Source organism: Canis lupus, chromosome 28 (genome assembly GCF_003254725.2).
Source record: "Canis lupus dingo isolate Sandy chromosome 28, ASM325472v2, whole genome shotgun sequence".
Lineage (NCBI taxonomy): Eukaryota > Metazoa > Chordata > Mammalia > Carnivora > Canidae > Canis > Canis lupus.
In genome coordinates, this window is record NC_064270.1 from 9,116,197 (window position 1) to 9,142,838 (window position 26,642).

The window sequence follows — 26,642 nt, forward strand, 5'->3', positions numbered from 1 at the left end:
CACCTGAGATCCCACAGGAGAAGTGACAGAACCAAGTAGGTACCAGAACCCAGATATGCCTTAGGCCCAGCCCAGTGTTCTTCCTTCTGTAACAGTAAGGACAGTGTGTTTTCCTGAAAATCACATTCTACAGTCCACCAGAAATATTTCCTTTTGTTACAGCAAAAGAAACAAAACGGGCTGGGTGGCTGGTGGCCTGGGTGGCTCCATCAGTTAAACATCGAACTCTTGATTTCTGCTCAGGTCATGATCTCAGGGTCATGAGATGGAGTCCCATGTCAGGTTACACACTCAGTGAATTCTCCCTCTCCCTTTGATCCTTTCCTGCTTGTGCACGTGCTGTCGCTCTCGAGAAGAGAAGAGAAGAGAAGAGAAGAGAAGAGAAGAGAAGAGAAGAGAAGAGAAGAGAGAAGAGAAAAAGAAACAAAACAAAACATGTATTTACCAGTTTAAGGTGGTGGGATGCATTGGTCCTGAGCTCTGGGCAGAGAGAAGGTTTCAAAGACTCCTCCAACAAATGCCAGCTCCTGCAATGACACACATAAAAAATATCTGGTGTGAATCAGGCACCCTATGGCCTCTCCCCAAGGAGGCCAGCCAAAAAACCAGTTGGCAGGCATCCTGTTTCGGCTTCAGCCCCCATCCTCCTCTTCTAGCCCCATTCCCTTCTCACCCTGACTTCCCCAAATAGAACAAGAATCCTTAGTTCACCAGTTGAAATGGCCGTCATTGGAATCAATGGACCTTGGGCAAAAAGAAGCTCTAGAGATCATCTAAACAGGGATCACAAACTGAAAGTCCAGTGGGTTACATCTAGCCTATAACAGTATTACATTGATTTAAGGATAGAAAATTTAGAAAATTTGAGCCAAAACTTAAAAATCAGACAGGTCACATAAAAACCCAGACTTCTAAGTTCTGTTAAAAACAAAACAAAAAAATCAGTCAACATGGCCCTCATACAGTCTAAAAATGATCGGCTATGCTAAGTAGCAGCTGCCTTTCACAGGCAGGCTTGGTTACACCAAAATGCCACAGTCCCTACCACTCCCTAATGTCTCACCATATAGAGAGCTATAGTTATCATTGCCTTTATATTACTGGGCTTTTTGGTCTTTTGTATGTGTAGATACAGAAATATTTCCCTCTACCCAACAAAAGTGGAAACCTAAAAGAAAAAGGGGCAGAGTTGCAAGAGGGAAAAAAGAAATGGTACAGCACCAATGACAACTTAAGTCAGTACTCCCACTCTGGAAGACATGCGCAATCCCTGAATAAGACAACACTTCCATATTATAAAAGCGTAAGCAGGAAACTGACTTGCCTATTCCCACAGTTAAAAGTATAGCTAATTCTAGAACCTAGGTCTTTTGATTGCCAATCCAGGACTCTTCCTCTATGCCCCACCATATAGTAGTCTTATATTATAAAACAAAAAATATTTTGGGGCACCTGGGTGGTTCAGTGGTTGAGTACCTGCCTTTGGCTCAGGACATGATCCCAGGGTCCTGGGATCGAGTCCTGCATTGGGCTCCCCCCAAGGAGCCTGCTTCTCCCTCTGCCTGTGTCTCTGCCTGTCTCTCATAAATAATTAAAAATAAAACAAAAAACAAAAATAATTTCATATACACATGCATGTATGTATGGGTCTTTCAAAGTTAATACTAAATTCAAGGAGCTACGTTGAAGTATCCAACCCACTCCACTGAAAGGCTTGCCACCCTCTTCTATTCTTTGACAAATGAAGGTCAATTCCATCAAGTTCCCTAAGGGTTCACTTCAAGAAAACTGCTCCTTTAAGAATTAATTAATTTCTCATAAATAGCATGCATCTTCTACTTCAAAAGTGCCCAATGTCCCAAGCTATCTGAAATACTCTTTATGCTAGAAAAATGTCCCTTAACATCCATTTTGGGGCAGCCCCGGTGGCGCAGCGGTTTAGCGCCGCCTGCAGCCCAGGGCGTGATCCTGGAGACCCGGGATCGAGTCCCACATCAGGCGCTCTGTGTGGTGCCTGCTTCTCCCTCTGCCTGTGTCTCTGCCTCTCTCTCTCTGTCTCTATGAATAAATAAAATAAAATCTTAAAAAAAATCCATTTTGAATACAAGGCTACAAATAAGTTTATAGAGGTACTAGGCTATAATAATGTTCAAGTATAAGATCTTGGTAGGAGATATTTATATCATCCCCTCAAAGAATGTATTGATTCACGGATCACTCAACAGATATTTACTGAACCCTATTACACACCAGGCATGTACAAGGTGATGGAATCACAACAATGAACCAGACCCAGTCCTAGCCCTGAAGCTGCTGTCAAGGTAAAACACAGATGGGACACTCACAAAGAGCTCTAACACATGGGTAAACCTAAAGATAGGAGCACTGAGCTGGGGCTCCCGGAGCAGCTGAGGTAAACAGACACCGCCCAGCACGGACAGACGCTGAGGAAATCCTAAAGCAGAGACGAGAGTGGAGCAGGCAGGTGACAACAGAGAAGGTGGGAATTACAGGCCACGGGGCAACATGGGCAAAGGCAAGGAGTGAAGAGCCCCTCCAATTCGGTCTCATCCAGATTTCGTGTTACCTCATCAGTTGTAAAAGCCCCTGCCACCTGGAGACACCTGGGTGTGGTTAAGTCAGTTGAGGGCCCAACTCTTGGTTTTGGCTCAGGTCATGATCTCAGGGCCATGCAATCAAGCCCCACGTCAGGCTCTGCCCTCAATGGGAAGTCTCCCTGAGGTTCTCTCTCTCCCCTTTCCTGCCCCCAGCTTGTGCTCTCTCTAAAACAAACAAATCTTAAAAAAAAAAAAAAAAAAAAAGCCCCTGCCACCTGACCCAGTATCTGCTGAGATGTCATGTACACTCTTGGACCTTTATCTGTTCAAGTGCCCATATTAAGAATGCCACCAAATCAGCCCTGCTTTTTGGCAATGCCCACCTATGACTCCCTCAGGGCAACCAATGCTGTTCCAGAGCCTGCAGGGCCCAAGAAACATGGCCATAGAAATACTGACCTTTCTAGTATTTTTAGCACTTCCATGATGTCTCCGAGAAGACAGCTGATAGCTTGCTTTTTTGTCCTGTGCCAGTCACAAGACCATCCTGTATCTACCTCAGGGCCTGGATTTCTCTTGCCAGAATATACTACACAGTCAAGCCTCCAGCAGGAAGTTTTTTTTAAGAAAAGGTTCCAAATACCTGCCCATCAAAATTCCCAGGTGGAGTTCTTCCATTCTTCATGGAAGGGATAGGGATGAGACAGCAGTCCCAATCTAGGCTGAAGCAAAGCCAGGGGGTAGCACCCCCAAAAGACACATTTTGAAAGGGACATAAAGAGGAGTAAAGATGTGGCCATGGTTAGGGCTGCTCAGGGTTCAAGCCAAACTGAGCAAGCAAGGAGGCAAAATTCACCTCACCTGAAGAAGAGCTTCTCTGGATCTGTAACTGGTGGGCAGACCCCAAATCTGGCTAAAAATTAGAATCACCAAGAAAAAAAAAAAATTCTGGACCACAGACTCATTAAGTCAGAATCTCTGATTTGGAGACCCAAGCATTGTTCAGGTGATTCTGATGCCCAGACTCCTACCCATTTGGAAAAAAAGAAAAACTTTCACTCAGGTGCTTCAGGAGCCCCAGAACAATCTCCTCAAGCTCATTAATTCAGCATCCTCCAGGCAGGATGCAAGGATCCAAGCTTTTGGGGGAACTATATATTCTTATTCTTAGTGTGTTTACCCACTCCCTACATCAATTATGAGAGCCATCACTTAACTCCTTTCATTCTAAATACATAAACATAGAATGCCAGCAATCAGTGAAGGGGGCTCCCTGTGCCTCAGTCGCTCTATACCATGACCCAATGCAAGCACCTCCAGATAAACTACTGGAGTTGTCCAGTCTCCACAGATTGGAGTCCTCACACTTATGCAGGCTCACCCTGTAGGGCAAAGGGTCTGGGAGCATCCAGTCATCAAGACGGCCTTCGAGGAACAGCTCTAAGGCACAAAGTACTCTGCCACAAGTCCTTACTGCTCACCAAAGAGCAAGATGCTGAAGATCAATGTAATGCCTAGAAACCTCCCATGCCAGCTAAACACTTCTCTTTCTAGATTTCCATTTTGTGGTTAACTGATGGCCTGAGCAATCTCAAGCCAAGAAGGGCAAAGTAAATGCTGTGTGCCACAAAGATGACAGACAGTATTAAGCTGGTTCCAGCCAACCTACAGAAGCTCTTTCCTGATATCACCAGATGTTACCAGGTGACCTCCAGACAGCCTAGCACCAGAGAAACCCACGGATGACCAACATTAACCTTCCTTTTTTTCATTTTATAATTAAAATTCAATTAGCCAACATATAGTACATCACTAGCTTCAGATGTAGAGCTGAACAATTCATCAGTTGTGCACAACACTCAGTGTTCATCACATCATGCAGAGAGTAGGTAGGTGGGGGTATGGGTGATGGGCACTGGGGAGGGCATGTGATATGATGACCAATGTCAGCCTTCCTGATCCCAAGGCCCAGCAGCAATCCATAGTATCCTTCACCAGAACAAGGACACTTACACATCCCCTTCAACCTAAGGGTCCTCCACTTGAGCCATAATGCAAATTTGGGAGAACATAGGTGAGACAGGAAGTCTAGGAAAAACTCAAGATACTAATCTGCCCCTACTGGCTGTCATCAATTTTTAGGAGATCCATTGTTTCCTGCAGTAACATTCTCCTTGCCTAAAACAAGACATCTCTTTGACTTATCCCTCCAAAAGAAATCACAAGAGTTGCCCCAGGCCCAGCCAAACACCTTGAATCATTATCTCTCATTTACATACTCCTCTCTATCCTACCCCAAGAATATAGAACAATGCTAGATGTTGTGAAAGTCACATTAGCCACCTTCATTACTACCAATCTAGACCATCTGAACAGGTCTGGTCCAATGGAAGCCTCTCAGGTTATAGGTCCTCAGAGCACCATGTACCTCTCCTTCATAGCACAAAGCACTGACTCATGCTTACCACTTTGTTGCTTTTAAGGAGTCTTTTGCTTGTTTGCCCAGCTAATTACTGTATGTGAATATAATGCCTTCAAATCCTCCAGGTTCCTTCAAGATACACCTCAAATTTCATATCTCCCAGCTGAAGGATGATCAAGCCAACCCACCCCCCCACTACTCAAACCTGCCTCTGCCTCTTGCCTCTGAAATCTAGGCACCCGCTAACTAGCTCACTAATTTAGTGGACTCAGAAGAACTCTGTTCAGAAACCTAGTCTAGAACTAAAGAAAATCCCCAACTGGCCCTGAGGCTGACCAACTTGGGAAGGAAACAAATCAAAATAATTATCTTTATTTCTTTTGTGCAGTGTTTATCATTTTATTTAAGATGATTTTCTAATATATGCAAAGTGAACTGTTTTGGCCAGGAAAGCCTTTGCTATTTCCCAGAACAAATCCCACTGGGACCATGCCCAGATGCTCAATGCCAAGGTAGCTCAAACAGGTCTTGCCTCTGGTCCCCTTGCCCAGCCGTCCTCCCTTTCCACCCATTGGCAGAGGAAAGTGAGTTTGGAGGAACTTTTTAAAGCCCTCCTACCTACTTCAGATTCAGTAGGAAGCAGAATGAAGGTTTCCAAGTTCTGTGAACGACACAAAGCTCATAAAATAAAATAAAATTAGTTGGAAAATAGCAAAATAATTTTTAGCTCCCCTTTAAAAAAAAAAAAAAAAAGCACGCCTACTTTAAGTGAATCATTTAGGTATGCATGACTACATACTTTCTTCTACTGGGATATGGTTTTCTTCCTCACAAAGATTCCCTCTCACCTCCCCCTCCACTCCCAAAGACAGGATACCTCCACAAAATACCTGTTCTGATTTGGAGGCCCCTGAGAAAATCTTGACAAAGCCCTGAGTGCTCACCTGCAGATGGCCAGAAGCTCCTTCCCTCTAGGGTCTTTGCATTTGCTATTCTCTCTGCCTGTGAAGCTCTACCACTATATATTCCCCTACCCCAACTGCTCAGACTTGGGTATTCCTCCAAAGACTCAACTCCCAAGTTTGGTTTCTCATACTCTGCTTCCATCCAGCCATCCTGAGCTTGAAAAATTCAGGCATCCACAGGGATAGCTGACCTGCAGAACTCTGAACCAAGCCCACTCTTCCAGCTATACCTCCAATGCCCCAGTTACCCATTTCCATCCCCATCACCACTAATCAGCTTACTGCTCAGGTGTGTGCACCTACCATTCCTATAGTTGAAATTTTTCCTCAGGCCTCTCCTGCTGCCTCAGTATTTGTTAGCTTCCTGCATCTCTCAAAGCCCCCCCACTTTGGGCCTGGTGCTCTTCCCCTCTACTCCACAGTCATAATATTTACCTTAATATCCTGAAATTCTTTCTTTTGTTTCCCTCAACTGACTATTCTTTGTTGGTTAGGGTCCAATCTAACTCACCCCTCTTGGCCCTGAACCTGGTACACAGTAGGTACCCAGTAAAAGCATACTGAATTGTATTATCTTATTTTCTCTTTGACAGTTTTCATTTCTACAGTGACTCCCTAAAGAACCTTAACACTCAGCACAATAGAAGACATTCTGTTGTTAGCATGTTTATTAATGTAGTTTTATCATATCAAAACAAACACCTGAATGGTGAGAGGCAGAAAGGTATGGTACCAGAGTACTGTTTCTTGGTTCAAGTCCAGCCTTGGCCACTTACTAGCAGTATATTAGTGGGCACACCACTTTCCTTCTTTGGCTTCAAGTCTCATTCTCTACAAAATGAAAGGGCTAGTCAGACACAGAAGACCAGTACATAGAGTACTATGGTTCCATTTGTATGAAATGTCCAGAAGAGACAAATTCATAGAGGCAGAAAGTAGATACGCAGTTGCCAGGGAATAAGGGGAGGGAGAGAAGGAGCAAACACTCATGGGCATAGATTTCTTTTGGGGGTGATGAAGTTGTTCTGGATTAGGCAGTAATAACAGTTGTACAACATTATGAACATACTGAAAAACACTGAATTAGATAATTTAAAAGGATTAAAGTAGTGAATTCTGTTACATGAATTTTATGTGAATAAAAAAAAGAGAGAGAGAGAGGGAGGGACTAGAACGGAGGTTGAAAACAGAAGGCTCAGCAGGCTCCACCAGGCCTAGGGCATGTGCTTTAGACCTAAACAGACTTTTTGATATATCTGCAGAACTGAAAAGCCAAAGACTTTGTCTGTAGAGGAGGGGACACAAATCTGCACTTGATAAAATTAACGTAGAACATACACATGCATGCGCACACACACAAATGAGTGCATATATAAACTCAACTAGTGAAACCCACGTAAGCCCTGTAGACTGCAACCATAACCATTTCCTGGTTCTGATGCTGTGCTTTAATTATGTAAGGTCTTCCCATTGGCGGTAGCTGGGGGAAGGACATACAAGAACCCCTGGACTTATTTTGTTTTTTACAACTTCCTGTGAACCTATAACTACAGTTGACCCTTGAATAACACAGGGGTTAGGGGCACCCACCTCCTCACTCAAAAATCCATGTATAACTTTGACTCTCAAAACTTAACTACCAATAGCCTCTTGTTGAACAAAAACCTTATTTTTTTTTTTTAAGATTTTATTTCTTTATTCATGAGAGACAGAGAGAGAGAGAGAGAGGTTGAGAGAGAGGCAGAGACACAGGCAGAGGGAGAAGCAGGCTCCATGCAGGGAGCCCAATGTGGGACTCGATCCCCGGTCTCCAAGATCACACCCTGGGCTGAAGGCAGCACCAAACTGCTGAGCCACCCGGGCTGCCCAACCAGAAACCTTATTGATCACATAACCAATTAACACATATTTTACATTTATATATATTATATACTGTATTCTTACAACAAAGCTAGAGAAAAGGAAATGTTAAGAAAATAATTAAGGAATTAAAAATTAAAAATACAAAAAAAATTAAAAATACATTTACAGTACTGTAAATGTATCTGGCTTAGGGAAATCCATGCAAATTTCTATTGCTCAAGATTCATCTGTATTTCTAATTAAAAAAAAAAAAAGAAGAAGGACCAAGATTTTACCTTTTAAATATTCTAGATGTGTGGCTTCTCCTTAAAATAACAAGATCTGATAACGCTAGGTGTCAAGGACAACAGCTAGATGAGGCTGGGTAGTAGCTTAGAGGCTCTTAGATCAGTCTCCCTAAACACCAAGTGTGTGTCACTGCCATGTATCATGATGCTTGCACTGCTTGTTCCCTTAGAGAAATATTTCTCTATTAACAGTAAGGACAGACCAAGAGGGTCTTGGATTTCCAGAAAAAAGGGGAGACCACAATATCTTTGTGAAAGTGAAGAACATTCCTAAAACAGGAGTTGAAATCTCTTGCCCTTCATCACTCGTTACCTGCTGGACCTCGGAGGAATTTGAGGTTTGGACCCCAGGACCGTAACTCTTTGGGACCAGACTTCTTCCACTAAGTCAGCAAATATTTAAAAACCAAACCACTGGAAAAGAACACAGTTTAAGTATACACAGTATCCCCTTCTCCCCTAAATATTTTTATTCTTTTCATCTTACCTTTCCCCAGAACACAGGATCCTGCTCTCACCACCAAAAGGGAAGGTCCCACCCCTTATGCATGATCACATCCAGATAAATAAGCAGTCCTTTTTTCTATTGAAACTGCAGTTCTATTTGGTAGGGGAGGAAAAGAGCCTTCAGGGCACACATTCCCCCACCTTTCCCATCACACCACCACCCCACCCGCAGAGAACGTGCTCGGAATGCAAGTGTCCCTGAAAAGGGGGCGGGGCAAAGCCACAGAACCCAGGTAAATTGCCCAGGGAATGCATTTAGTGTGGCTGTTTCCAATCAGGTTACACAGAAGAATCACCTGGGACCCTAAACGGAGGACTTGTAATATCCCCTTCCTCCGGTGACACTCATGCAGACTGCCCAGCATTGGGTCCTCCTGCGGCCTTTGTAAACCATTAATTTAGAAACCCCTTGCTACCTGAGACAGCAGGGTAGGAAGCACCTCTCCAGTCCAGAGGTGCTAGAGCTGTGCTGTTACATAAGGTAAAGACTCGACACACATTGCCACTGAGCCCTTGAAATGTGGCTAGTGTGGCTTGAGATGTTCTGTGAAGGTAATATACACACTGGATTTAAGACTTGATATGGAAATAAAGAAAGTAAAATAGTTTGTTGACATTTTTATATTTAAATACTGAAATATTTCGGATGTACTAGGTTAAAGAAAATACGTAGTTAAAATTAAGTTTACTTATTTCTTTTTACATTTCCAATGTGGCTACTAGAAAATCTTAACATATATGGCTCATACTGTACTTCTATTTCACAGCTACATTCGAGAACACACTCAACATTCCAACATGGGGATCACAGCCATAATGGAAAAAAATGAGGACTTTGGGACAAGCCTGGTCTCCACCTACCAACTCAAGGGCACAATCCTAAGCAAGTTACTAAACTGATACTGTTTCCTCCCCTGTACACAGCATCATAACATCCAGCACACTGGGTTGAGTATAAATAAAAATGGCATTGCATCTTCCAACAGCTGATACTCCTGCACACTTCCCTTCCTTCTCCGGCTTCCTTAAGGCCCTAAAATCTGCACCCAGGATCTCCTGGCATCAAATTTACTAACCACAATGTCCAATTCTACACAATGGCTACAGATGGCAGAGTGGTTCTCCATTCAGTGGGTATAAAGAATCACCAGGAAGCCCCGGCCCCCAGAGACTCCAACTCTGTCTACTTAGTATATGCATTACTTACAAGAACCATGGAGTATTCTGATGCCCATGGTCTAGGAGTCCCTCTGAGAAATCCATGTGACCAACATCAGAGTCCTGAACTCGGTGATTTGGGCCAGCCTGAACAAGGCAGGTGTGGCCCATGGAGAGGCCAGGAACTGAGCTGGGCCTTTCCCCTGCAGAGTGCTGCTTTCCTGACATCTTTTAAGGCTAGGTAGGAAATGACCGTGTGCCCTGAACATTGTTTCAAACACCAGAAGGCAGTTGACACTTCCTGCCCTCACATAAAGCCCCTTAAGAGGATCAAAAAATATAATTTCAAGGTCCCCAATAGCTTGGCAGTTGAGCTGAAACAACAAAAAATGTTCTACTTAGCATCCCGCCCCCCCCAAGCCACATGAGAGGAACGAGGGCAGGTCCTCTTTCTGCCCTTGCCTACTACCCAAAAACACCAATGCTTGCCTCAACTCTCTGAATTCAGGTCAATGCTTTGGGATCTTCTCTAGAAGCGTTCCTCAGCTCTCCTTGGAGGTCAGGAAGGGGCCAGGACTTCACACACAGACCTGCACGTTCCAACAGCCTGTTTCCTCCAGGACCTCCAGGTGCTGGAAGAAGGGTCTTACTGAATGTGAAGGCAGGACAGCAGAGCTCACACATCAGTTGGGCCCCTAGAGGCACACTGGCAGAAAAAAGAACTTTTATCTGAACTTGTCACTGTTTCTTCCCTTGGTTTAAAAACCCTGTTTGCTAAGCCATCTCCCTCTCAACTCAGCACAAGAGAGCAATTTCTCAAAGAACAAAAATTTAAATATTCTTCCCCAATAAGAGTTCTGTCAGTAAAACAGAGCCAAGAAACTCAACATTGTCGTTTTTCTTAGGGCAGATCTCTCTGGAAAAAATACAATCCGAATGAATTGCTGCACTCTTTCTCCACAGTCTGAACTGACTTGTATTTTTTTTTTTTCAAATATGGTACAAAAGCAATTAACCACTGAATCTGAGAACTCTGACATATTTATTTATAGTGCAGGAAAATGATCTAGAGTTTGTTCAGAGGACAGGAATATAATCTGCACACGGCCTCTAGCACACCCAACCCCACGACAGGGCATTCCCCCCAGATCGGCCTGCTCTAGAGTCTGCTTCTCACAAGCTTGTGCCCCACAATCAGCCTCCATCTCCCAGACAGAAAACACCAGAGGAACATTAATACAGCCTGCTCTCCACGTAGCCCGGTGTCCACTTGGTGGCCATGAAAGCGAACAACCCAGTCTAAACACAGTAACAATTCAAAATGTTACTGCATCTTTTATTGAACTTCAATGGGAGAGAATGAAAGTCTTCATGCACTGAGAGTGATCTTTTAAAGATCACTTTCTCCTCCTTTCTTTCTCTTTCTTTCTCTTTCTCCTCCTCTACACAGACAGCAATTATTCTTCCGAGTTGACTCCTCTGCTCCCCACTCTTCCCAACCCTCAGCCCCATAAAACACCTCTCCCGCCCTCTCCTTTCCTTTACCCTGCATGCCTTCTGTGACACAAGCATTGGGCCTTCTCAGATATGAATACAGCTCCTTCTTACACTTACACACGTAAACACACACACACCTCACCCCCAGCACCTGGTCCTCCACCTCTGCTTCTATTTCTTGCCCCGATTCTAGATGAAAAAGGCCCAAGAACTGAGGTAACCAAGATAAAATTCTCCAAAGAAGGTAGGGTAAATGGGTGACCTGTTTAGCAAAGAGAAGAGAAAGCCCACGGACATTCAGTGACCTGTGGCAAGGGGCAGTGCAAGCTAAGCTAATGCTCAGTAGTGCTGTCAACCATGCAGATCGGCTGGTCCAGCTTCAGAAAAGATGCTCTTTATATTCAGATTAGACCTCTGTTGCATACAGCGTACCAGCACAGCCATTAATAAACCAAGCTTGGCTTCCCAAAGCTTCCACTAACACATCAGCTGGGTAAATTCACGATCACATTAATGGGGATAATGTAGCATATGGAGTAGAGTATCTCCCAGATCTCTGTCAACAGCAGAAATTCATCCAGGTGCATGGAAAAGTTACAGGGATATGAATGTGTGGAACTTGTGGGCCTAGCACCATAAAGGTCTCCTGAGAAGGCTCTGCTTACACAGATGGCTTGGTTCCTTCATTCGCCACTCACTGAGGCGGTGAGAAGAAAGAGGGAAAAACTATGATGAGAATGACCCAGCTTCTACTTTCAAGGAAGCAAGTAGAAGGGATAAGGGAAAAACTGATGAAGAGTTGTATCTGCTTGACACAGGGACAGCCATATGACATAACTGAAAGATTGCTAACCTAAGTTCTGGCTCTGCCATGGATTAGCTGTGTGGCCTGGGGCAAGTTCCTATACCTCTGTGAGCCTATTTCCACTCCTGCAAAATAAGAAGACTGGCCATAGGTGATCGGAGTTCCTTTCCAGCACTCCCATTCCAGGTATCTATGATTTTAGGGAAACCTGCTGTGGGGGTCATGAACAAACTGGTGGAGAATAGAAAGGCAGCCTCGAAGAAGAGTACAGAATACAAACTATTCCAAAATCTTGTTAGGATCACTCATTGTCATGGTTTGGAAAATACTCGCTGTAGCTTCTAAAGCTGCAATTGTCAAACATGGTTAGCAACCACAGATCAGTCTCTGGACTCACTAATCTTAACAAAACGATGTGCACACTGTACTTGGCACAGGCCATTTGTTTAAGGGCAGTGCCTTCTTCCCACGGTGGTAAGACCTTCCTTATCCTAGTGAAGGCCAGAGTTCATCTTCTGTGGTTTGCAGGTGAGCAGACAGGCTCAGAAGCATCTGAGTGACTCCAGAAGCCACACAGCTTGGAGGGGCAAAACCAGGAGAGAAGCCCAGATTGTCTGACTCCCCACCCACCATGAAATGCCAATTAGATAACTGTGTGGGATCCCCACAGAGCTGGGACACTTAAAAATCCCACGCAGATGCACCTAACTGGTTCAAGAGGATGGGGGAAGATTCTGGAAGGGGAGCCAAGAGCAGCCTTTCCTTCCTCCACCACCTTGACTGAGCAGGTTGATCACCAACTGTGGGGGGGAGGGGAGGTATCTACCTGCTACCTTATTATACATACACACTTCCATCTGTAAGCAAAGCAGGAGGTGGTTTGTACCCTAGAACTGAGGCACTCTAGCTCCTGGAGTCCAACTGATATCCTATGACAAGTCCCTACCACTTTCTAAATGTGTCCACAGGCAAGCCATTTAACATCCCAATGCCTCAGTTTCCTTGACTGTAGAATAGGGAAAACAAGAGTATCCATACCTCATTGGGTTAAGAGGAAGATTAAAAGAGGTAATAATACGTGCTTAAGTGCTTATAACACAACATTAGTTATTATTACTCTAGTTTTTCTAGGGAGGAGTCCAAAGTTTTCATTAGATTCTCAAAGGGGTCTGGGACCCAACAAAAAAAAAATCTCTGTTCCACATTTTCTCCTTGAAATGGAACTGATATGATCCTCTGAGCAGAGATGTTATCTCCCCTAGCTTCCTCACCTTTCCAGAAGAAAGGGATTGGAGGCTTTCTATGCCCCGTACTCCTGGAGGGAAGAAAAAAGCAAGAACTTCGATGAACAGCACTGAAGGTACAAAGTTATCATTCCTGAGGCTGGGCAATGCCTCCATTCTAAAAGTGGGAGATTAGAAGGAGAGACTAAATCCCAACTCCAATTTCACACACTTGGGGATAAGCCCCCTCCGGCCTGGCTGGTCAGGGTTCAGAGGCAGCAGCCACAGCCCCACAACCCCACTGTCGGGGTCTGTCCGCCTTCCACATGCCTCCTGCTGAGAACCCATAAACACAGAGCCCACAGACTCCAGACCCACGAGCAGGTGATGTGTTGGGATGTGAATAAAATCTGAAGCTGAGGTCCTGATCTAGAAAGAGCTGATCAAAGAGGAAAGGGATTAAAGAGAAGGGTATGGAAGGTGTGAGAGATAAGAAGCTATTTCAATTCTAGCTTTGCAGCTCTTTGGCTTCATGACCTTGGACAAGTTACTCAACCTCTCAGAGCCTGTTTCTCCATCAATAAAACGGGGGCTAGGGATCCCTGGGTGGCTCAGCAGTTTAGCACCTGCCTTTGGCCCAGGGCCTGATCCTGGAGACCCGGGATCAAGTCCCACATCAGGCTCCCTGCATGGAGCCTGCTTCTCTGCCTCTCTCTTTCTATGTCTATCATGAATAAATAAAATCTTTTAAAAATTGTTTTAAATAAAAATAAAAAAATAAAATGGGGGCTAATGAGCAGTCTTTGCTTCACAGAGGAGTTGTGAAGATCAAATGAGATCCGTGTAGACATTTAACACAGGATCTGGTACTCAGTATGTGCTCACTCAACTGAATGCCAACTGTTAGCATCGTATGATAATGATGAGGCAGACAAAGCTTAGCACAGTCACAAAGCCTTACTGCAGTATTGGTTTGGGGCTGTTTCGATGTTGTTGCATTAGAAACAAAATCAAGGCAGGTTTATGGAAGAGATACCAGTACTAGAGGGAATACAGGGTCCTGGGCCCGAACACATGAGCTCTAACTGCAAAACCCGAATCTTGGGTCCCTGGCTCGGAAAATCCCACAAAGGCAGCAAAAAATGTGGAGAACATAGATGAGTGCCTAATAGGAGCACCAAACATCATATCTTCATCCCCAACTGGAATAGCATCAACTCCATAAAGCAATCCAGGCAACTCTTATAGGCAATTAGTCTATCCTTGAGGGATCCACCATGGGGGAATTACTAGTTAATAAACACAATGTTGGGTTAGATGAAATCTTTCAAAGCAGGGACATTTAGAAGACAAATAAGAATAAAAATAAAGGAGAGGCATCTTTTATGGTAAAAAGGCCAACAGTTCCCATGGCAGCGCTGGCTCCCAACGTGCCTGGGTTCCAATCTGTTATCCCTCCTGTATTCTCCACCTTAGTACCTCATTGGCAGATTAGGAATAGTTTTGAAAGCAACCATGCTTTCCCTCCCACCCCGAATAATTTTCTCTAATATAGATTAATATACGTTCATCATAGAAAGCTGTGCAAACAAAGGAAGTCTCAAAGGAAACACAATGATCCAACTACCAAAGTTAACATGTTAATTTATTGCTGCCAGTGTCTCTATGGCAAGCTATTTTTTTTTAATTATTTATTTATTCAGGAGAAACACAGAGCGAGAGGCAGAGACATAGGCAGAGGGAGAAGCAGGCTCCTCGTGGGGAGGCCAATGTGGGACTCGATCCCAGAACCCAGGGATCACAACCTGAACCAAAGGCAGACAGACACTCAACCACTGAGCCACCCAAGCATCCCTCTGGCAAGTCATTTTTATTTAAAGAATAATTATACATGGGGTGCCTAGGTGACTCAGTAGGTTAAGTATCTGCCTTCAGTTCAGGTCAAGATCCCAGGGTCCTGGGATCGAGCCCCATGTCAGGCTCCCTGCTCCGCAGGGATTTTGCTTCTCCCTCTCAAATAAACAAACAAACAAAATCTTGAGAAAATAAAAAGGTAGAAGAATATACACACTTTTCCTAAGATGGCAAAAATCCCTGAAAAATTAGTAAAAGCAGTAGGAATCAAGGAAAATTTAGACCTGGTTGATAAAGGGAGATAGTCATGCGTGTGGGCGAGCATGCACAAATACACACACACACACACACACACACACACACACACACACAGAGGTCTCACTTCTGAGAGGCCTCTTAAACTCACAATACAGGATTATTCACTATCACCACCCCTGAACTAAGAAATTTAAAGTCAAAGGATCAAAAAAGAACTACACCCTCTAAAACAATGTTCTTTAAGTATCAGAAAGTCTAGCATTTCAAACAAGCATTTTTAAAAACACATTTTTAAAAACCTTAAACCTATGAAGTGTTCCTTGGCATGAATCTGGGTCGGTTCCTGATGGGGTTCCAGGATAGAATTTCAAAAGATACTGTAATTATTCTTCATGCCACTGATACCATTCTATCGGACTCAAATCAAAATCATAATGAAAAACAAAACTGAACCTCTCTGGCAAAATAACTCAGTGCTTAGAAAACATTAATTTTTACCAGCATCTTTTACAGCTGCCTCTTAAAACCCTTTTTAATACTGCTTATGTTAGAGTTATAGGAGGAATAATTTGTTGACTATTTTCAACAAACTGTACCTTCAAGGTTGCCCTCACCTATTTAGTGGGAGTCCCAAACAAGGTCATCAGTCCGGTAGGAAAGAACTTCCCAATGAGAGAGGCACCCCACATTGAAAGAGGTGGCCTCTTGGGACACCTGGGTGGCTCAGTGATTGAGCATCTGCCTTTAGCTCAGGGAGTGATCCCAGGGTCCTGGGATCAAGTCCCACAACAGGTTCCCAGCAGGGAGTCTGCTTCTCCCTCTGCCCCTGTCTGTATCTCTATCTCTGTGTCTCTCATGAATAAATAAACTAAATCTTTAAAAAGGAAAAAAAAAAAAGGCAAGAAAAAAAGAAAGCAAGAAAGAGAAAGCAAGCAAGCAAGCAAGCAAGCAAGCAAGAGGTAGCCTCTTGAAAGAGTAGCCCCCTTACTGCTGGAAGTATGCACACAGAGCTGAACAAACCTTGTTGTTTCCAAGGTTCCTCACAACTTTAAGACTCAAAGTCTTCATTTCTTACAGTGGAAGTCCTGCCCTGTTGCCCTCCTCATTCTTTATGAATGAAAAAGATCAGGGCAGCCCGAGTGGCTCAGCAGTTTAGCGCCTGCCCAGGGCCTGATCCTGGAGACCCGGGATGGAGTACTGCTTCGGGCTCCCTGCATAGAGCCTGCTTCTCCCCCTGCCTGTGTCTCTGCCTCTCTCTCTCTCTCTCTCTCTCTCTCTCTCTCTCTCCGTGTCTCTCATGAATAAATAAAATCTTTTAAAAAAAGAAAAAGATCAACTTCTGTAAGCCTAGCGAAGTCTTCTCCAGAACTTAGAAGGGCCATAAACAGAGACGAATGACAGGAGGTAGAAGTCTCTCACCAGCCTAGAGAAAACAAGTAAGGCCAGAGGAATGCCCTCTAGGTTTGGATAAAGAATTCAGAGTTATCCGTCAGTGGCTCTGGGAACAAAGTGAAACTTTAGAGACTCAGAGTAGAGTCTACATGCTCTACCCAGAGCCTGGACTGTAGCAGCTTTTCTGAAAAAGGTGGCACTTTTAAGACTTCATATAAATTCCTCAGGGTTCCCAGACACCCTATCACCATCTCACAAACCTTGGTAATCACCAAATGTAGACAGACACCAAATGTAGACAGAAGCTATCTCCTTGAGAGTGTCCAAGATCCCCAAGTCTAGCCAACAATGGTCCACCATTAACTAGGATATTGGATTTTTCTCTACACTCTATTTTTATGGAAAAGCAAAGGATAACAGAATAAGTTAATATTTGGTCCAAAAAAACAACATCCCAGAGATGCCCTAATTCAATCAGATTCCAAAAGACTCTTGGTTTTGGTTGGTCCATGGAGCTAGAAACAACACATGGCTCAATTCAAACCCAGAGCTTAGAATTTTGGACTTACTTTAAAAGTCTCATTGGCAAGATCATGAAAAGCCAAAAAATGTGCATGTCACTCCACATAAGGAAACTGTCCCTCTGGGATAAGGCATGATACTCAGGACTTTTAGAGAGGACAGGATTTTTCTCCCTTCAGAGTCAAAAGGCAGTAGTGCACAGGAGGGAGGAGAGAGCTAAATGCTCATCTTCTGTGGTGAGGAGTTAATAGATAATGCCCCAAAGCAGCAAAACATGCAAGTTACTGAAAAATGTGGAAGTAAATACTAGAAGAATCCATTAAGATTTTTAAGTGAGTGCTACTGGAGAACTGGGGTAGAGGTGAGGGGACAGGAAACTGCATCCAGTGGAACTATTTGGTTCTTGAAACTATACACATGTGTAACTTTGATAAGAACTATAAATTTTAAAATAAAGAAAAGGGGGGGAAGGTTAGGGTACCTTGGATGCATCTATTTCCCAACTTATGTTTTTATAAAAAAAAATAATACATTAGGGGCACCTGGGTGGCTCAGTTAAGCAACTGCCTTCAGCTTAGGTCATGATCTCAGGGTCCTGGGATCGAACCCCCCATCGGCCCCCTGTTTACTGAGGAAGGAGTCTGCCTCTTCCTCTATCCTTCCACCCACTTGTGCTTGTTCTCTCTCTCTCTCTCTCTCTCAAATAAATAAATAAATAAATAAATAAATAAAATCTTTAAAAAATATATTTTAGGGTTGGGGAGGGAGAAAAATACTTTAAATGATATTATTTCTCATTTTCCAGAGTATGTTTTAATAACTTTTTTCCTGATTAAAGTAATACTGTTCAATGAAAAAAAAAAGTTAGAAAATAATACCCTTCCAAAAAAGGGAGAAAAAAATACTTATCATCATCCAGAGAGAATCACTAGATGGTTTAGAAGTAGTTTCTTTTTACATATGTGCATATGTATATACATATATCAATAAAAACAGAAATTTCATTAACTCTGGATTCATCCAATGATAAGGCTTTTATTTTGAGGGAGAAAGAATATTTTCCAAAGTATTAAATTGGGCCTTAGCTTCTTAAGCCATCAATAAAGATTTCTTTCTGTAAGACAGGCAGATCAAGTTGTCCTATTAACTACATGGTACATTAACAAAGAAAAAACAAATGCTTTTGTGACAGTGGTTGGGATTTCCTCAGAATTCCTAGACATAAAATTGCAGCAATGTGGGGGGAGGGAGGGAGAGGCAAATTGCTTTCATCTCAAATTGTGTTGTTTTCTGACTCTTTGTGTCTTGTTTCCTTCTGTGCAAGTCTCTCTGCCTCTCTCTCTCTCTCCCAGCCTACCTGTCACTAGCTGTCTTCCCCACATTCTCCCCCACTTCCTGTTTTATTCCCCTCTCACACACCTGCACCTTCCTCCTCCACCTTTACTTAACCTGGTGCACTATGGAACTGAACACATATTCTAATTGTTTTTTGCACTGGAAGAACAGATTGTCTTTAAGTTTAAAACAAATACAAAGCATTCCCTTTATCCATTTTCTATAGATGCTGCTGCAGTTTTTTTTGTGTGTATTTTTTTTTTTTAAACAAAGGCAGCTGTTAGCCCCAGAGCCTAGGGCCTGATGAGGAAACCTTCAGAAATAAGAGCTCAGACCCCTGCATGGAAAAGCCAGTGCAAACATGTAAAAGGCTCTGTGTAGGCAAGGTGGTGGTTTCTGAGAGGCCAGGGAGGAAGACCAATGTCAAAGCCAACTCACGTTGTACCTGGGTTGCCTGCAGGCAGAAGGGGCATGTACCCAGCCCAGCTTTACCTCGGAGGGTAGGAGTAGTAGCTCCAGAAGGAAACCTAAAACTGTCAGGGCATCCAGCTAAAGAACCACCTACTCCTCTCTCCATCCTTCTAAGAGGGACCTGCCTCTTTTTCTGATCTTCCAAAATGAGTCTTTTTTCCCCACAAGAGCTTCTTTTAAAATCAGGTCACCCCCATCCTACACATGTGAGATTTTTTTATAATCCAGATGCTGGACATATCTTAAAAGAGCTTTTTGGATTTGGTTACTCTTTGAAATGTAAGCACTCTCTCCCAGCCCTAAGAGGTCTGTGCATTTCATATGGCTGCCCTCAACAGCTCCAAGTGTCTGAGAAAAACACTAACCAGGACAGACCCAGGCACAATCCTAGGTCTGCAACAATCAGTCTCCCACAGAGAACGCGAATCTGTTGTGGTAATCTGGCCAGCAGTGAATCTACCTGCAGCTTTATCACCCAGCCCTCATTTCCCATTTTAGCCATAGGCTACTAACGAGCTTCTTCCCATTAGCTGCTTCAACACACATGGTGCTGTTATCTCCTGCACATCCCAGAGCCTAAAAATGAATATGATCTGTTTGACAGGCTTGTACTCCTGGAATTAATACTGGTCCTTTACTGCTGCGTTCTCCTCCGTAACTGTCCCCAAGCCATCTCCTCACAAAGATAAATAAAAACTTACAGGAAAAAAAGAAAAATGAGAGCTCAAATAAAGCGGTTCTGCTTTCCTTAAGAAAGTCAAGCACTAGCTTCAGGTACGGGAAATAAACCAGTAAGGTTTCTACGTAAGATTTAGGCAAGATTAGGGGAAGGAATAAGGAGGGGTGAATAGAAGGATGGACCAGTTCTCATCAAAGAGCAGCAAGATGAGACGCGTTTTTATACAGTGGCAAATGTTCCTTTTGGATTTGCTTCAAACCTGTGTGTGGGCTGATTCTCTGAAATAAACAAAATTCTCTTGTCTAACAGAGGTTAGGGGTGACTAGGAGGGTGAGGATTCTGACGGAAAAGAAATCACACACAAATCACCTCTGACTAGAAGTGAGGTCCGTTCTTCCACCTGCACTGGGTCTTGACTTGACAAAGCCGACCAAGGACATGGAGCCATCTCCAAGTGTCCATGTAACCCCGGATGGGCGCATATGTGCTCCAGGTTAAGTTCAACAACCACCTGAACTGGTACAGCTTTTGAGAGCATTGAAATGCCCTGTCCCACCCAGCAAAGAGCTGGAATGCCAAGCCTGGCTTCAGTCAGCTCCCAGACGCCACTGCAGGAGGCATGATGTCCTGAACAACAGTTTGGCCAAACACGTGTGAGGGAGGTGCAGCTGCCAGGCTTTCATGTTTACCAGGAAGAAAGAGTGTTGATTTTGCAGATTTCTGATCATGTTTTTACAGCCAGTGTTATTCCCAACTCATTTTAAAATGCGATCTGAACACCACCCCTTTCCTCATTAGTCTCCTTGAACAGAAGTGGTTCCATTGGCCCTTGGCCCTGGAAGCCCTTTGTTCTCCACTGGCCACACCTGAGTTGGACCAAGCGGCGGGGTAGAAGGAACCAGGATCTCTGCGATGGCAGCATGGGCAGGAGAAGAGTATTCCATTCAGACGCAGGACTCCTGGGCTTAGGGCAGTGGCCCCAAGCAGCTGCAGGATCTCTATAGGCCGGCCAGGACCATCTGGGAAGAACTCTTGCTACTCTGACAGTCTTGGGGTCTGTGGATTCCATGCTCTCACTTTAAATTTAGTTACCCAAATGCAAGAAGCCATGAAAATTAAAAAGAACTAGAATGAACTGAGAAGTTACTTTAGACCAGCAGCAAAGAAATGGGCAAAGCAACTGACAATCTTGCCGGAGGGACCTGGCATGCCACCACACAGAGGATCTAGGCTAGAAAGAGCCCTTTGCAAAATGCTGAGGGTTTGCCCAGGCACTTTTGAAAATTGAGTTTTTGGGTTGTTGCCTGAAATTTTCCCCACAATCTCGAACACTGACTATTATGTAGAAAAAATGAAAAAAAGAAGCATTTGAAGGGACAAAATACATCCTTGGGAGACACAGGAAGAATGCTGTTTGAAGTAAGGACCTTTTCTTTCTCTTTCTCCTACACACACACTCAACTAGCCTCATGAGTAATCCACTGCCATAGATGATGCCCAGCTAACTCCGTCGTAGCCAGCAGCCTCTGCCAACCACTGATGCAGTGAAACAGTTATCTGACCAGCTCCCTTCCTGATGCTGGTCTATTTGTGGTTAAAACCTCAAGCTTCATTTAGGGCCCAGACTTGCCTGGAGCTCCCTCCTCAGAAGTACTATTTGACAGTAAATCTCAAAAGGGCCTGTACTAAAAAGAACACACACATACACGCACACAAAAGACTTTCCATCTAAGACACTGGAAATCAAGCCAGTTCTAGGCCCTCATTGCCATGATTGTGAGATCTGGACAGGCATCAAGTAGTGGCCATCCCAACCCAGAAATGTCAGAGTAAACCCACCTATCCCACCACTGATTAGAGATTTATATGCCCAGTGCCATGTAGACATTATAACTTTCCTGACACTTATAATAGAAATTCAGAGATAAAAACAGCCTAGTGAGAGCTAGTGAGACAGCAATATAAACCAAAACAAACGAAGTTAAAAACCCATTACCAGTCACAAGAATTTAAGAGATGGATCAAGTGTTAGCTACAAAGGTCACCCAGACTTTGCACCGGGCCTTGGGGTAGGCATAGTTTGTGTAAGTAGAATGATGGAAGGGAAAAAGCTCTCTTCAGAGGCCAAGACAGAAACCCGAGGCTTTCTTCTCCCCAGAGAACCAATGGCCAGGTCCAAGAAACCCAACATTAAGCAAACCTTCTCCCCTCCCAGTTCCACAGCTATCTCTCTCAGGGATGGAATATAGCCTCAAAGGAGGACGGACATACAAGCGGCGGCTCTTAGGTGATTGGAGTAAGAGTGCCCACCACATGTTGTCAGACTGAAAAGCAAGTCAACTTTTTTTTTTTTTTTAAGATTTTGTTTATTGGGGGGGACACCCAGGTGGCTCAGTGGTTGAGCATCTGCCTTTGGCCCAGGGCGTGATCCTGGAGACCTGGGATTGAGTCCCACAGAGGGCTCCTGCATGGACTGCTTCTCAGAACCTCTGCCTGTGTCTCTGTCCCTCTCTCTCTGTGTGTGTGTGTGTCTCTCATGAATAAATAAATAAAATCTTTAAAAAAAAAATTTGTTTATTGGGGATCCCTGGGTGGTTCAGCGGTTTAGCGCCTGCCTTTGGCCCAGGGTGCAATCCTGGAGTCCTGGGATCGAGTCCCGCGTCAGGCTCCTGGCATAGGAGCCTGCTTCTCTCTCCTCCTGTGTTCTCTGCCTCTCTCTCTCTCTCTTTCTCCCTCCTCCTGTGTCTCTGCCTCTCTATCATGAGTAAATTAATTAATTTTTTAAAAAATATTTTGCTTATTATCTTGAGAGAGAGAGAGAGAGAAGGGGGAGGGGCAAATGGAAAGGGAGAGAGGTAGACTCTGCTGAGCAGGGAGCCCAATGTGGGGCTAAATCCTAGGACCCTGGGATAACCTGAGCTGAAGGCCGACACCTAACCGAATGAGCCACCCAGGTGCCCCAAATAAATTTATCTTTAATTGTCTCCCTAAGTCTAGGTCTCAGATCCCTAAAAATCTCTCCAGACCTAAGAAATCAGTCTTTCATGGTATAGCCAGGGAATCTATTTTTTAAGCAAGCCACTCATTATGATCCCAAAAGTGTGAGAATTGCTGCTAGCCTGTCTTCTTCTGAAATGGGGGTAATTATGAGAAAGGCTGGGTATCTCAATTAGGAAAGAGATTTAAGTAGAAACCACACATGTCATGGAAAGAGGGAGGAAAGTGGTTGAGGAATTAGTGGGAAGTTTCTTAGGGTAAGAAAGAGAATATGAAGATGAGCCACTTAGCCCACCTAGCAGGGATGCTCTCCCTCCACTACAACCTATGGAAGATCATAAGAAAGGTAATTCCTTTAGTGGAACCAAAGAGGGCTTCAGTATACTGGAACCAAAGAGGGCTTTCTCAGCTTTAGACTGGCCCAGTGTGGATCTGGATGGGTGGATCCCAGGGTGGATCTGGGCCAGTCTAAAGAATGAAAGAGTTCACCAAGGCAGATGGACTGTCCAATTTGGCCCAAAGCAACCTGCAAGAGATACCTTCTGCCCCTGAGTAGTGGGAACTACCAAAAGCCATCCTAAGTCCTCAGGGATTCAAAGAAACACTGAGCTATTCCCACCTAACTCTAGACATCACAGCCACTGAGCTAGGGTCACCAATGCCATGCAGCTCCATGTGGCTACAACCTGGGCCTGCACGGACCACCACACATACCACCACACCTCCAACAGTCAATGGGTTTCACCAATCACTCTCTAGGCCTGGGAAGTGGCAGGACCAAGGGGCTCCAGATCTAATTGGCGTGTTTCAGTGGTTCTCAAAGTGTGGCCACACCAGCCCAACAGCATCAGATCACAGGGGAACATGTTAGAAATACAAATCCTGGGGTACCTGGGTGGCATAGTCAGTTAAGCATCCGACCCTTGGTTTCAACTCAGTTCATGATCTCTGGGTCGTGAGATCAAGCCCAGTGTCAGGCTCCGTGTTCAGCAGGGAGTCTGCTTGAAGATTCTCTCCCTCTCCCTCTGCCCCTCCCCCTGCTCACACTCATTCTCACACATGCTCTCTAATAAAGAAATTAAAAAAAAAAAAAATTGAAATCCTCTGGCCCCACTCTAGAGCTGATAGATCAGAAATTCCGGAGGACCTGCCCAGCAATGTGTGGCTTAATGAGCCCTCTGGGTGATTCTGATACAGCTGAAGTTTGAGAAGCAACATGCTATGCTATTAATAATATGAACCATAATGGTAAATCAACAAGAGTGGCATCCATTCACATAGGCCTACAAAACATGCTTGTTTAAACATTATCTTATAGATATCCTCTTCTAGTCCTAAGGTCCTATAATTCATTTGAATCTCACAGCAATGCTGAAGAGATAAAGCAGCATTACCATCTCATTTAATAGGTAAAGAGATGGAGGCTCAGAGAGATGAAGTGACTGACACACATTACCCTCCCCCAGAGCCCACTCACTGACAAGCCACAGAAGAATGATGGAGACCTAACTCTAAGTAATTAAAAATCACCAGCCCACACCAAGTTCTTTCCCCATGTTCTACAGGGAGACTGCAGGCAGCGGGAATGAAATTGGCATTTCTTCTATTTGACCCACTGTCACTCATCTCAAGTGACCATTTCTAAGACCATCCTCCATTAATGCTGGATTTGAACTGAAAAAGTGATTTTAAAGCCACTGTGAAAAAAAATAAATAAATAAATAAAAATAAAGCCACTGTGAGACACGTCCACTTAGTCTCAGTGCTGACCTGACACAGACACAATCCTCAATGGACAAATGGGCCATGCTCCAAAAGTTCATTTATAAGTTGGAGGGCTGGCACTGAGTGCATTTTCCCCATGGACACAATATGGAGATAGTGGTTGGATCTCCAGGTCAAGCCACAAAATTCTATCTGCAAGAGGGAGAGGCAGAAGGCACAGGTAGGTTTGGCAGTGGCCTAAACGGGATCCCAATTTTCCCATCATTAACCAACAGAAGACAAAGCTCAAGTCCCTTCACCTTTCTGAGCCTCAGTTTCTTCATTTAGAAATCAGAATCCTCACCTTGCAGGGTTATTGAGAAAAAAAATTTTTTTTTTTTTAAAGATTTTTATTTATTTATTCATGATAGTCACAGAGAGAGAGAGAGAGGCAGAGACACAGGCAGAGGGAGAAGCAGGCTCCATGCACCGGGGGCCCGATGTGGGATTCGATCCCGAGTCTCCAGGATCGCGCCCTGGGCCAAAGGCAGGCGCCAAACCGCTGCGCCACCCAGGGATCCCCTAGAGAAAAATTAAATGACATTGTATGTACAGTGCTTGCCACATAATAGACATGTAAAAATATAAACTATAACCATTTGCTGAACTTGTTTTAAAATTTTTTTTTAATTTTTATTTATTTACGATAGTCACACACACACACAGAGAGAGAGAGAGGCAGAGACACAGGCAGAGGGAGAAGCAGGCCCCATGCACGGGGAGCCCGACATGGGATTCGATCCCGGGTCTCCAGAATCGCGCCCTGGGCCAAAGGCAGGCACCAAACCGCTGCGCCACCCAGGGATCCCGCCATTTGCTGAACTCTTAAAGTAGCACCCATACTATATTTTTGCCCTAAAAACTATGCAATTAAAAAAAAAAAAAAAAAACAGCAAACATTTGAAATTATAAAAGGATTGACTGGAGGAGGACTGATAGCCTCCCTAAAAGACAAAGGGAAAGGAAGGAAGGTGGCTGGTCACCCACTACTCTCCCCTCTGGTCTTCCAGCTCTTAGTTCCATGGTGACTTCTTTGGGAATCTTCCTTGGCCTCTCAGACTGGGTCAAATTTCTATAGTGTATGCTCCAAAGGCCCCCAAAGTACTTCTTTACAACCTTACAATTATAATAACTTTATTATTCGCTTAACATCTATCTTCCCCACAACCTCATAAGCCCCATGGAATCAAGGCCTAGGTCTGCTTATGCTCACCAGTGTGTCTTGCCCTGCACCTGAACACAGCAGGTACTCAAACATTCAGAGAATGAATCATATCAGGGCAGCTGGGCAGGGATGGGTACAGGGAACAGGAGGTCATGTGCAGCTGGCTGTTCACATGTGCAGATAACTCAGAAGCCAGTGGTCTGAGATGCAGGCCTACCTGGAGAAGCATGCAACTCTTTTCTTTCTGCCCCAATAAAATCAATCTGCCTCTGCCATATCCCTCAGCCAGTAAAGGAGGATTGTGAAACCCACAAGCGTCTTCTTCCAATGGGCACACATCCTCCAGAGCCTCCTCTGCTCTCAGGGCAAGTCCCTCACAAAGATGGTGCAGAGGTCCAGGCAGGTTTGGAGTCCAGTCCAGTTCTCCCTACCTCAATATCCGTTAAAGTGGAGGGAAGACTTCACACTCATCCCAGCCTGAACTCGGAACCAAGGCATGGCAATTGCTACTGCTAGCTGCAACGTAATAATTGTCTATATGCGCCAGGGAACGGTCCAGGGTGATCCACAAAACCTAACTGAGACAGGGATATGGCTGCCATTCTAGAGATGAGGAAATGGAATCAAGGAGGTTAGGAGTATACTCACACTCATATAGTTAATAATCAGCAAAGCCAGAATTGGAACCCAAATTAGATTGCAAAGTGTTTACTCTTAGTCATATTCAGCTACCTATCCCCATGCTGATGTGGTGCAAGTTTCTCCAGACTGTGAAGGACATACAGGCCTTGGTGAGCCAACGTAATGGCATAAACACACTGCAGAAAGCAGACAATTCTAGTCTGGGTTCTTCTGCTATCATGAGACCCAGAGTAAGTCATTTTACCTCCCTGGATTCCAGAGAAGCTTCCTCCCCAGTA

General features: G+C 44.2%; 1 protein-coding gene across 50 annotated transcripts in view; it reads right to left on the bottom strand.

Annotated features, from left to right (window-relative positions):
* The window catches only part of SORBS1 (sorbin and SH3 domain containing 1), a 228,889-nt gene that overhangs the window by 166,097 nt on the left and 36,150 nt on the right, over nt 1-26,642 (bottom strand). For all 50 annotated transcript variants that reach the window (XM_035708112.2, XM_035708106.2, XM_049103277.1 and 47 more), the window contains exon 2: nt 446-527. The gene's annotated coding sequence lies outside the window, so the exon portion shown is untranslated. The remainder of the gene's footprint in view (nt 1-445; nt 528-26,642) is intronic.